The sequence below is a fragment of the Salmo salar genome, chromosome 26 (assembly GCF_965601325.2).
Source record: "Salmo salar chromosome 26, fSalSal1, whole genome shotgun sequence".
In the NCBI taxonomy this organism is placed as follows: domain Eukaryota; kingdom Metazoa; phylum Chordata; class Actinopteri; order Salmoniformes; family Salmonidae; genus Salmo; species Salmo salar.
Genome location: NC_138316.1, coordinates 52,517,501 through 52,530,893, shown reverse-complemented (window position 1 = coordinate 52,530,893; position 13,393 = coordinate 52,517,501). Strand labels below are relative to the sequence as shown.

The window sequence follows — 13,393 nt, the reverse complement described above, 5'->3', positions numbered from 1 at the left end:
ACATGTACCTCACACTCAGTCGCCTCCTCCTCCCTCTTGGAGAAGCTGTGTTTTTCATCATAATGAAACAATCACTTTTCTGTTTAACCTCCGTTGCTACAATACATTTTTCTTTACAAACATATGAACCAATATTGTACAGATTTAGTTCCGCTTGCAAGCGGCCACATGATCGAACCCAAATTATTTGGCTCTAGAATCACCGTGACAGCTCAGCGTAGGAGAGACCTCTTCAAAAATCTGCAGTTCTGTACTGTACGGTACTTTTTCCTGGAGTATTGGGTGCATTCGTTTTGCATCGCCCGGTGCCCCGGTTGGATGGAGATGTGACTTTAGGACCAATGGAAATGGGTAAACCACTCCCAGCTGGGGCACGGCAACGCGAAACAAACGCACCCTCTTTTGACCTACTGCAAGGTTGTTATACAGGGTAGATTTTCTGCAGCCGTTGCAACAGGTGCAACCCAGAACTGGACGTTTTGCCGCTATTGTATGGAAACTGGTATCTGTTGTGTGTTAAGTAACCAGCTGACACAAGATAAAGAAAGTAGAGTTTGAACTTCATCCCGTCTGTTTTAGGCAGAGGAAAAAAATAAAGACACAGAAAACATCTTGAGCAATGCTGTGTGAATTAACCCAAGACTCTGAATATCCACATCTGTATCTATAACTACTGTTGTTTCCATGTAACCATTTAGGGTGGAAACCCGGGGAAAAAAAATGTTGAACCAATAAAAATACACAAAAAAAAAAAAAACCCAGATGTTATATAGGAGGTGATAAACTTTAATATGTCAACTGGGACTCTTAGTCCTCCTATTCCCCCCTATTCCCTATAGGGCTCTAGTCTAAAAGTAGTGCACTACATAGGGGATATGGTGCCATTTGGGACATCCTAGTCTCTGTGCCAAAGCCTCAAATTAGACCAGTGTTAGCCCAGCTTGTTCTGGTTTAATCTGCTTTATCCTGAGCAGACAGGACTACTGGTTTAGTCTGCTTTATCCTGAGCAGACAGGATTACTGGTTTAGTCTGCTTTATCCTGAGCAGACAGGACTACTGGTTTAGTCTGCTTTATCCTGAGCAGACAGGACTACTGATTTAGTCTGCTTTATCCTGACCAGACAAGACTACTGGTTTAGTCTGCTTTATCCTGACCAGACAGGACTACTGGTTTAGTCTGCTTTATCCTGAGCAGACAGGACTACTGGTTTAGTCTGCTTTATCCTGAGCAGACAGGACTACTGATTTAGTCTGCTTTATCCTGAGCAGACAGGACTACTGGTTTAGTCTGCTTTATCCTGAGCAGACAGGACTACTGATTTAGTCTGCTTTATCCTGAGCAGACAGGACTACTGATTTAGTCTGCTTTATCCTGAGCAGACAGGACTACTGGTTTAGTCTGCTTTATCCTGAGCAGACAGGACTACTGGTTTAGTCTGCTTTATCCTGAGCAGACAGGACTACTGGTTTAGTCTGCTTTATCCTGAGAAGGCAGGACTACTGGTTTAGTCTGCTTTACCCTGAGCAGACAGGACTACTGATTTAGTCTGCTTTATCCTGACCAGACAAGACTACTGGTTTAGTCTGCTTTATCCTGAGCAGACAGGACTACTGGTTTAGTCTGCTTTATCCTGAGCAGACAGGACTACTGGTTTAGTCTGTTTTATCCTAAGCAGACAGGACTACTGGTTTAGTCTGTTTTATCCTAAGCAGACAGGACTACTGCCATCACCTTCAGCCTAATCTTGCTCTGATTCTCATAATGACCACTGCAGTTTGGGGTTGGAGAGACTGAGGTTGGAGAGACTGAGGTTGGAGGGACTGAGGTTGGAGGGGCTGAGGTTGGAGGGGCTGAGGTTGGAGGGGCTGAGGTCGGAGGGGCTGAGGTCGGAGGGGCTGAGGTCGGAGGGGCTGAGGTCGGAGGGACTGAGGTCGGAGGGGCTGAGGTCGGAGGGACTGAGGTCGGAGGGACTGAGGTCGGAGAGGCTGAGGTCGGAGAGGCTGAGGTCGGAGAGACTGAGGTCGGAGAGGCTGAGGTTGGAGGGACTGAGGTTGGAGGGACTGAGGTTGGAGAGGCTGAGGTTGGAGAGGCTGAGGTTGGAGGGACTGAGGTTGGAGAGACTGAGGTTGGAGGGACTGAGGTTGGAGGGACTGAGGTTGGAGAGGCTGAGGTTGGAGGGACTGAGAAAATTGTGCCGTCTGGTTTGCTTAATATAAGAAATGATTTATACTTTTACTTTTGGTACTTAAGTATTTTACTGCTTGACTTTTACTTTTACTTGAGTCATTTTCTATCAAGGTATCTTTACTTTTACTCAAGTATGAGAATTAGGTACTTTCTCCACCACTGTCAATTCCCTCTATAGTGCTCTACTGTTGACCAGAGTCCTAGGGGCCCTATTCCCTATATAGTGCTCTACTGTTGACCAGAGTCCTAGGGGCCCTATTCCCTATATAGTGCTCTACTGATGACCAGAGTCCCAGGGGCCCTATTCCCTATATAGTGCTCTACTGTTGACCAGAGTCCTAGGGGCCCTATTCCCTATATAGTGCTCTATTGTTGACCAGAGTCCTAGGGGCCCTGTTCCCTATATCATGCTCTACTGTTGACCAGAGTCCTAGGGGCCCTATTCCCTATATAGTGCTCTACTGTTGACCAGAGTCCCAGGGGCCCTATTCCCTATATAGTGCTCTACTGTTGACCAGAGTCCTAGGGGCCCTATTCCCTATATAGTGCTCTATTGTTGACCAGAGTCCTAGGGGCCCTGTTCCCTATATCATGCTCTACTGTTGACCAGAGTCCTAGGGGCCCTATTCCCTATATAGTGCTCTACTGTTGACCAGAGTCCCAGGGCCCTATTCCCTATATAGTGCTCTACTGTTGACCAGAGTCCTAGGGGCCCTATTCCCTATATCATGCTCTACTGTTGACCAGAGTCCTAGGGGCCCTATTCCCTATATAGTGCTCTGTTGACCAGTCCTGGGGGCCCTATTCCCTATATAGTGCTCTACTGTTGACCAGAGTCCTAGGGGTCCTATTCCCTATATAGTGCTCTACTGTTGACCAGAGTCCCAGGGGCCCTATTCCCTATATAGTGCTCTACTGTTGACCAGAGTCCCAGGGTCCCTATTCCCTATATAGTGCTCTATTGTTGACCAGAGTCCTAGGGGCCCTTTTCCCATACAGTGCTCTACTGTTGACCAGAGTCCTAGGGGCCCTATTCCCTATATAGTGCTCTGTTGACCAGTCCTAGGGGCCCTATTCCCTATATAGTGCTCTACTGTTGACCAGAGTCCTAGGGGTCCTATTCCCTATATAGTGCTCTACTGTTGACCAGAGTCCCAGGGGCCCTATTCCCTATATAGTGCTCTACTGTTGACCAGAGTCCCAGGGTCCCTATTCCCTATATAGTGCTCTATTGTTGACCAGAGTCCTAGGGGCCCTATTCCCATACAGTGCTCTACTGTTGACCAGAGTCCTAGGGGCCCTATTCCCTATATAGTGCTCTACTGTTGACCAGAGCCCTAGAGGCCCTATTCCCTATATAGTGCTCTACTGTTGACCAGAGTCCCAGGGGCCCTATTCCCTATATAGTGCTCTACTGTTGACCAGAGCCCTAGAGGCCCTATTCCCTATATAGTGCTCTACTGTTGACCAGAGTCCCAGGGGCCCTATTCCCTATATAGTGCTCTACTGTTGACCAGAGTCCTAGGGGCCCTATTCCCTATATAGTGCTCTACTGTTGACCAGAGTCCTAGGGGCCCTATTCCCTATATAGTGCTCCTGGAGCTGTTGAGTCCATGGTTACCTGGTTACGCCTGTTATCTCTGCTGGAGCTGTTGAGTCCATGGTTACCTGGTTACGCCTGTTATCTCTCCTGGAGCTGTTGAGTCCATGGTTACCTGGTTACGCCTGTTATCTCAGCTGGAGCTGTTGAGTCCATGGTTACCTGGTTACGCCTGTTATCTCAGCTGGAGCTGTTGAGTCCATGGTTACCTGGTTACGCCTGTTATCTCAGCTGGACCTGTTGAGTCCATGGTTACCTGGCAACGTCTGGACCTGCCCACGATGACTGATGGGACACATTCACAAAGGTCAACATGATTTCACCTCAGAACAGACACTCAATCACCTACATTTAGCGCTCTAAAGTCACACAATCGCTTGAGCACAAACACACGCACACTCACACACACACACACACACACACACACACACACACACACACACACACACACACACACACACACACACACACACACACACACACACACACACACACACACACACACACACACTTGAGCAGACACACAGACACAAAGGGAGCCCTTGTAGATGTCATGTCAGAACACGCTTGAGGGCCAGCTCCAGGTCAACCCTGTTTGCAGAATGTGACAGAGACAGATGTTTAAAAGGCCCAACCTCTAATATGACTTCATGTTGGCTTTCCTGTTTAACTTCCTGGTTGGTCTGGGGGGGTTGTCACTGTTTAACCTCTCAGGAGGTAGAGCTGTTCTGGGGGGGTTGTCACTGTTTAACCTCTCAGGAGGTAGAGCTGTTCTGGGGGGGTTGTCACTGTTTAACCTCTCAGGAGGTAGAGCTGTTCTGGGGGGGTTGTCACTGTTTAACCTCTCAGGAGGTAGAGCTGTTCTGGGGGGGTTGTCACTGTTTAACCTCTCAGGAGGTAGAGCTGTTCTGGGGGGGTTGTCACTGTTTAACCTCTCAGGAGGTAGAGCTGTTCTGGGGGGGTTGTCACTGTTTAACCTCTCAGGAGGTAGAGCTGTTCTGGGGGGGTTGTCACTGTTTAACCTCTCAGGAGGTAGAGCTGTTCTGGGGGGGTTGTGTCTGTTTAACCTCTCAGGAGGTAGAGCTGTTCTGGGGGGGTTGTGTCTGTTTAACCTCTCAGGAGGTAGAGCTGTTCTGGGGGGGTTGTCACTGTTTAACCTCTCAGGAGGTAGAGCTGTTCTGGGGGGGTTGTCACTGTTTAACCTCTCAGGAGGTAGAGCTGTTCTGGGGGGGTTGTCACTGTTTAACCTCTCAGGAGGTAGAGCTGTTCTGGGGGGGTTGTCACTGTTTAACCTCTCAGGAGGTAGAGCTGTTCTACAGTGGAGCAGAAAGCCAGAAAACCCCTGTCCTTGTTTCAGTACAATCCTCCTGTCATCCTAAACAGCCAGACATCCATGCTGTCTGCACAGCCCGGAGAGAGAGAGAAGGGAGGAAGACCAAAAAAGGTCCAGTCGCCAGGATCACAAATACAAATTCCATCTAGACACCGTTGCCTTAGCGCGCACAAAAAACGATACATACCTCGACCTAAACATCAGCGCCACAGGTAACTTCCACAAAGCTGTGAACGATCTGAGAGACAAGGCAAGAAGGGCCTTCTACGCCATCAAAGGAACATAAAATTTGACATCCCAATTAGGATCTGGCTAAAAATACTTGAGTCAGTTAAAGAACCCATTGTGAGGTCTGGGGTCCGCTCACCAACCAAGAATTTACAATATGGGGCAAACACCTAGACTAGAGAGAGAGAGAGACACTGGAGGGGAGAGAGAGGAGAGGAGAGGAGAGTGAGAGACTAGAGAGTGAGAGACTAGAGAGAGAGAGAGACTAGAGAGAGTGAGAGTGAGACAGAGAGAGACCAGAGAGAGATGGAGAGAGACTAGAGAGACAGAGAGAGAGAGAGAGACAGAGAGAGAGAGACCAGAGCGAGAGAGAGACTAGAGAGAGAGAGCGAGAGAGAGAGAGAGAGAGAAAGACTGGAGGGGAGAGAGAGGAGAGGAGAGGAGAGGAGAGTGAGAGACTAGAGAGTGAGAGACTAGAGAGACAGAGAGAGAGAGACAGAGAGAGAGAGACCAGAGCGAGAGAGAGACTAGAGAGAGAGAGACAGAGAGAGAGAGAGAGAGACTAGAGAGAGAGAGACAGAGAGAGAGAGAGAGAGAGAGAGAGAGAGACAGAGAGAGAGAGAGAGAGAGAGACTAGAGAGAGAGAGACAAGAGAGAGAGAGAGAGAGAGAGAGAGAGACTAGAGAGAGAGAGAGAGAGAGAGACTAGAGAGAGAGAGACAGAGAGAGAGAGAGAGAGAGAGAGACTAGAGAGAGAGAGACAGAGAGAGAGAGAGAGAGAGAGAGAGAGAGACAGAGAGAGAGAGAGAGAGAGAGACTAGAGAGAGAGAGACAGAGAGAGAGAGAGAGAGAGAGAGACTAGAGAGAGAGAGACAGAGAGAGAGAGAGAGAGAGAGAGAGAGAGAGAGACTAGAGAGAGAGAGACAGAGAGAGAGAGAGAGAGAGAGAGAGAGAGAGAGAGACTGGAGGGGGACAGAGAGAGACAGAGAGAAATTAGACCGTATCTTTAACTCTGAGGTTGTAACTCAACAGGATCCTCTTATGTCATCAGACTGAGCCAAGCTGCCAGTGAGCATGTCATCAATCAGACAATTTATTACCAACAGCAGCCCACATCACCTTTAACCCTGGGGCTATTACCTCAACCCCAGTCCTAACCACGGCCTTAACCCCAGCCCTAACCCACGGCCCCAGCCCTAACTCCAGCCCTAACCCCAGCCCTAACCCCAGCCCTAACTCCAGCCCTAACCCCAGCCCTAACCCCAGCCCTAACCCCAGCCCTAACCCCAGCCCTAACTCCAGCCCTAACCCCAGCCCTAACTCCAGCCCTAACCCCAGCCCTAACTCCAGCCCTAACCCCAGCCCTAACTCCAGCCCTAACCCCAGCCCTAACCCCAGCCCTAACTCCAGCCCTAACCCCAGCCCTAACCCACGGCCCCAGCCCTAACTCCAGCCCTAACTCCAGCCCTAACCCCAGCCCTAACCCCAGCCCTAACCCCAGCCCTAACCCCAGCCATAACCCCAGCCCTAACCCCAGCCCTAACCCCAGCCATAACCCCAGCCCTAACCCCAGCCCTAACCCCAGCCCTAACCCACGGCCCCAGCCCTAACCCCAGCCCTAACTCCAGCCCTAACCCCAGCCCTAACCCCAGCCCTAACCCCAGCCCTAACCCACGGCCCCAGCCATAACCCCAGCCCTAACCCACGGCCCCAGCCATAACCCCAGCCATAACCCACGGCCCCAGCCATAACCCCAGCCCTAACCCACGGCCCCAGCCCTAACCCCAGCCCTAACCCCAGCCCTAACCCCAGCCCTAACCCCAGCCATAACCCCAGCCATAACCCACGGCCCCAGCCATAACCCCAGCCCTAACCCACGGCCCCAGCCCTAACCCCAGCCCTAACCCCAGCCCTAGCCACTTAGCTGCAGTCCTACTCCCCAGAGCCAGCCACCGACTGAGAAGGGGTTCTGAAGTCACAAGAGCACATGTGACTGCGTTAGCTGCCGTGCCATTGGTCAACCCATGACGGAGATAGCCACAGCAACAAGAGTTGGGCTGGGGGGGGGGGGGGACGAGGACCGCCCCCCCGGCGGGGCGAGATATGTTTTTGATTCGAGCTTCCAAGGAGACGTCCCAAACAACCAGCGTTGCCATGAACTTGTGTGTTTGGTTACAAACAAAGAAGAGAGAGCGAGAGAGAGAGAGAGAGAGAGAGGGGGAGAGGGGGATGGGGAGAGAGAGCGATAGAGAGGGAGGGGAGAGGGGGAGAGAGAGTGATAGAGAGGGAGGAGGGTGAGGGTGAAAGAGAGAGAGAGAAATAGAGAAAGAGGGAGGGAAGCAGAGAGAGAGAGACCATTGGAGCCAGGTGCTGAAGTGTTATTTTGTGTACACTTGTGCTGCCATGACAACAAGGGACCCGCGTGGGCTTCCTGTTCCCTATTTCTGGACACAGACAGAGTGTACTGCTGGGGAGGGAGTGTGTGTAGGGGGGGAGGGGTGACTGGCTGTTCTGCTCTCTGACTCTGTGTTCAAGGCAACACTTCATAGGCTGTGTGTCCCAAATGGCTGGGGTGAAGGCAGTAGATGGTTTGAAATGGCACCCTATTCCCTCCATATAGTTCACTACTTGTACCCTGGCACCCTATTTCATCTATTTAGTTCACTACTTCTACCCTGGCACCCTATTCCATCTATTTAGTTCACTACTTCTACCCTGGCACCCTATTCCCTCTATATAGTTCACTACTTCTACCATGGCACCCTATTCCCTCTATATAGTTCACTACTTCTACCCTGGCACCCTATTCCATCTATTTAGTTCACTACTTCTACCCTGGCACCCTATTCCATCTATTTAGTTCACTACTTCTACCCTGGCACCCTATTCCCTCTATAGAGTTCACTACTTCTACCCTGGCACCCTATTCCCTCTATTTAGTTCACTACTTCTACCCTGGCACCCTATTCCATCTATTTAGTTCACTACTTCTACCCTGGCACCCTATTCCCTCTATATAGTTCACTACTTCTTCCCTGGCACCCTATTCCCTCTATATAGTTCACTAGGATCACCCTATTCTGTATATAGTTCAATACTATATAAACTCTTATTAGTAAAGGTGCCTGGAAGAACCTTTGGGTTGCCAATAATCTGGCAGAACCTTTCCTGTTGAAAAAGGTTCCTTGAGGAACCCCCGTGTAAAGGTTCCTTGAGGAACCCCCGTGTAAAGGGTCTTTGTGTACACTTGTGCTGCCATGACAACAAGGGACCCGCGTGGGCTTCCTGTTCCCTATTTCTGGACACAGACAGAGTGTACTGCTGGGGAGGGAGTGTGTGTAGGGGGGGAGGGGTGACTGGCTGTTCTGCTCTCTGACTCTGTGTTCAAGGCAACACTTCATAGGCTGTGTGTCCCAAATGGCTGGGGTGAAGGCAGTAGATGGTTTGAAATGGCACCCTATTCCCTCCATATAGTTCACTACTTGTACCCTGGCACCCTATTCCATCTATTTAGTTCACTACTTCTACCCTGGTACCCTATTCCCTCTATATAGTTCACTACTTGTACCCTGGCACCCTATTCCATCTATTTAGTTCACTACTTCCACCCTGGCACCCTATTCCCTCTATTTAGTTCACTACTTCTACCCTGGCACCCTATTCCATCTATTTAGTTCACTACTTCTACCCTGGCACCCTATTCCATCTATTTAGTTCACTACTTCTACCCTGGCACCCTATTCCCTCTATAGAGTTCACTACTTCTACCCTGGCACCCTATTCCCTCTATTTAGTTCACTACTTCTACCCTGGCACCCTATTTCATCTATTTAGTTCACTACTTCTACCCTGGCACCCTATTCCATCTATTTAGTTCACTACTTCTACCCTGGCACCCTATTCCCTCTATATAGTTCACTACTTCTACCCTGGCACCCTATTCCCTCTATATAGTTCACTACTTCTACCCTGGCACCCTATTCCTCTATTTAGTTCACTACTTCTACCCTGGCACCCTATTCCCTCTATTTAGTTCACTACTTCTACCCTGGCACCCTATTCCCTCTATATAGTTCACTACTTCTTCCCTGGCACCCGATTCCCTCTATATAGTTCACTACTTCTTCCCTGGCACCCGATTCCCTCTATATAGTTCACTAGGATCACCCTATTCTGTATATAGTTCAATACTATATAAACTCTTATTAGTAAAGGTGCCTGGAAGAACCTTTGGGTTGCCAATAATCTGGCAGAACCTTTCCTGTTGAAAAAGGTTCCTTGAGGAACCCCCGTGTAAAGGTTCCTTGAGGAACCCCCGTGTAAAGGTTCCTTGAGGAACCCCCGTGTAAAGGGTCTTTGTGTACACTTGTGCTGCCATGACAACAAGGGACCCGCGTGGGCTTCCTGTTCCCTATTTCTGGACACAGACAGAGTGTACTGCTGGGAGGGAGTGTGTGTAGGGGGGGAGTGGCTGTTCTGCTCTCTGACTCTGTGTTCAAGGCAACACTTCATAGGCTGTGTGTCCCAAATGGCTGGGGTGAAGGCAGTAGATGGTTTGAAATGGCACCCTATTCCCTCCATATAGTTCACTACTTGTACCCTGGCACCCTATTCCATCTATTTAGTTCACTACTTCTACCCTGGTACCCTATTCCCTCTATATAGTTCACTACTTCTACCCTGGCACCCTATTCCCTCTATTTAGTTCACTACTTCTACCCTGGCACCCTATTCCATCTATTTAGTTCACTACTTCTACCCTGGCACCCTATTCCATCTATTTAGTTCACTACTTCTACCCTGGCACCCTATTCCCTCTATATAGTTCACTACTTCTACCCTGGCACCCTATTCCCTCTATATAGTTCACTACTTCTTCCCTGGCACCCGATTCCCTCTATATAGTTCACTAGGATCACCCTATTCTGTATATAGTTCAATACTATATAAACTCTTATTAGTAAAGGTGCCTGGAAGAACTTTGGGTTGCCAATAATCTGGCAGAACCTTTCCTGTTGAAAAAGGTTCCTTGAGGAACCCCGTGTAAAGGTTCCTTGAGGAACCCCCGTGTAAAGGTTCCTTGAGGAACCACTGTGTAAAGGTTCCTTGAGGAACCACTGTGTAAAGGTTCCTTGAGGAACCCCCGTGTAAAGGTTCCTTGAGGTAACTAGGGGGGTATTTCCAGTGTACATCGGTGGCTCCTGTTGGTCAAAAGAATATTTAGGACAGCCAAATGATCACAGATGACGTCGCACAGTCCGTAGCGTAGGATAGCCTTTCGCCTTCTCCCGAAACTAATACCAAACCATTCAGGTGGTTGTTTGACAAAACAAAGCTTCGGGACGTCATTGATCACGTTCTTCTGATAAAGTGATTACAAGCATCGGGCACATTGTTTTGAAGGAAACTTCTTAGACGATTTTACTACGTATGTGTCAGAGCTCAGAGTATCAAACTTTAACATCACTCACTTCCCGTTAACGTAAACGTCATCCTCGTTCATCATGTTAAGTTTGTACGCTGCAAATTAAAATATTTTCCTTGAATATTTATCCATATATTATATATTTCTAAAAGAATAATAAGGATTATATTAACATTGCTGATTACATACAGAAAGGGGTAACCATTTCATCTTTGGGATTATGCATAAACTGGTGAGGAACTCATACACCCAAACTGTCAGTGTTCAGCCTTACCATGTGATGACAATTACAACAGAACAGATGAACAGGAATGACATTTACTGTAACGGGTGGCCCAAAAAAAAAATATATATCTTAATGCCACGCCCCTACTAAACCACGCCTCCACTCCGTTGCTATAGCGAATCATGAACTAATCCCCCTAGAACCCCTCTGCTGACCGAAGGTACAACTATAAACCACTGACTAGCAATCAATCCTTGAGGATCTCCATGGTTTCCTCGACACGCTACTAATTCTAAGAGTGTACTTGATACTTCTGCCCTGACACCCTATTCCCCTATTGGCCCTGGTCAAAAGTAGTGCACTACACGTGGAAATAGGGTGCTGTTTGGAACATAGACCAGCTTGTTGAGCTCCAGATGTGTCAGTGCTGTGTTGAAAATGTCACATTGACGAGGAGGCAACGAGGCAGTACCGCGTGAAACGGGACGCATAAACATTAGGACCAGATTCTCCCCTTCCCCTTCCTGCTGTTACCACGGTGACTCCTGTCAGCCCGAGGGCCCAGCTCCTAGTGAGTGCAGGGTGACCACACTACAGCCAAGTCAGCCAAATGGCACCCTTTTCCCCTGTATAGTGTACTACTAGTCCTGGGCTCTGGTCATAAGTAGTGCACTATGTACAGATGTAGGATCTTAATTTGACCAGTATTGTCACAGCAAAATAATCCTGCAGCAACAGGATTTTAATGTTTACTCCATAATGTTGCTTGATCGGTGGTTAGGCTATTAGCTGGACAAAAGTATTAGAATACAATGTAACACAGGCTAGTTACCTGTTTATTAGGATAATACAATGTAACACAGGCTAGTTACCTGTTTATTAGGATAAACAATGTAACACAGACTAGTTACCTGTTTATTAGAACACAATGTAATACAGACTAGTTACCTGTTATTAGGATAATACAATGTAACACAGGCTAGTTACCTGTTTATTAGGAGAATACAATGTAACACAGACTAGTTACCTGTTTATTAGGATAATACAATGTAACACAGGCTAGTTACCTGTTTATTAGGATAAACAATGTAACACAGACTAGTTACCTGTTTATTAGGAGAACACAATGTAACACAGGCTAGTTACCTGTTTATTAGGATAATACAATGTAACACAGGCTAGTTACCTGTTTATTAGAGAATACAATGTAACACAGACCAGTTACCTGTTCATTAGGAGAATACAATGTAACACAGACCAGTTACCTGTTCATTAGGAGAATACAATGTAACACAGACCAGTTACCTGTTCATTAGGAGAATACAATGTAACACAGACCAGTTACCTGTTCATTAGGAGAACACAATCTTTTTCTAGACATGAGAAGGCCTGTGGCTAAAGGCACATGCCATTGGACACTTCCTGGTTTGGTAAGTGATGATTGGCTCACTGAGTAATGACATTTGTTATAAATACCACTCAGAATCAGAATAACAGAAACCACAAACTAAAGAGAAACACTTTATTACCGTTTTTTTTATTCATTACCAGTTTCTACAAACAAACAAATGAAAACAAACAAAAAAACAGAGAAAAATTAATTGAAACGTTTTGAAAGCAACGAGCGTTAAAGAAACAGTGTCAGAATAAAAAGCTAGCTAGTTCTAAAACAAGTCTTAAAGACGTAACCCTGAAACTATGAGTTTGAGAGATGTTTTGTACTGTAAGAAATATGAAATATACTGTAAGAAAGATGAAATATACTGTAAGAAAGTGAACTGAATTCAAAATCAAAGAGGCCGTTCATGGTTTGAAGCCTGTGGAACGCGGTACAATGTCAGATTATTTTACCAGAATGTATTTTTTTGTTGTTGTCTAATCGCGATCTTGACGCTGACGTTTTTACTTTACGGTGGATGTTTCGTTAAATTCCAGATCAACTCTTGCATCAGTATGTCACAGTCCAACTCAACATGTTAAAAACAAATCCAAGGTAAAGAAAGGTATGCTATATCACAGGTCTATGTACAGTCTCAGGGCAGGCCAGGTGTGACAGTGAACAGAGCATTCTGATCGAGTCATGTGTAAACACACATCGTTCATATATCTCTGTTTAAGGACATCACCTCACACAAGCTCTCTAACTATAACATCCTCAGAGTAAAAAGCATGCTCTCTCATCATCCCCAATTACAACACACACACACACACACACACACACACACACACACACACACACACACACACACACACACACACACACACACACACACACACACACACACACACACACACACACACACACACACACACACACACCCTCAGAACATATCAAAGATAAGAGAGGAACAGCCTCTGTCGACAGGGCCTGGGGTTGAGCCTGTGGTTAGGGG

At 47.5% G+C, this 13,393-nt stretch overlaps 1 protein-coding gene across 2 annotated transcripts in view; it reads right to left on the bottom strand.

Moving 5' to 3' along the window:
* Positions 1-12,508: 12,508 nt before the first annotated feature.
* The window catches only part of LOC106588035 (tubulin polymerization-promoting protein family member 3), a 24,013-nt gene continuing 23,128 nt past the window's right edge, over positions 12,509-13,393 (bottom strand). For both annotated transcript variants that reach the window (XM_082969849.1, XM_082969850.1), the window contains exon 4: positions 12,509-13,393. This exon is cut by the window's right edge and continues 1,946 nt beyond it. The gene's annotated coding sequence lies outside the window, so the exon portion shown is untranslated.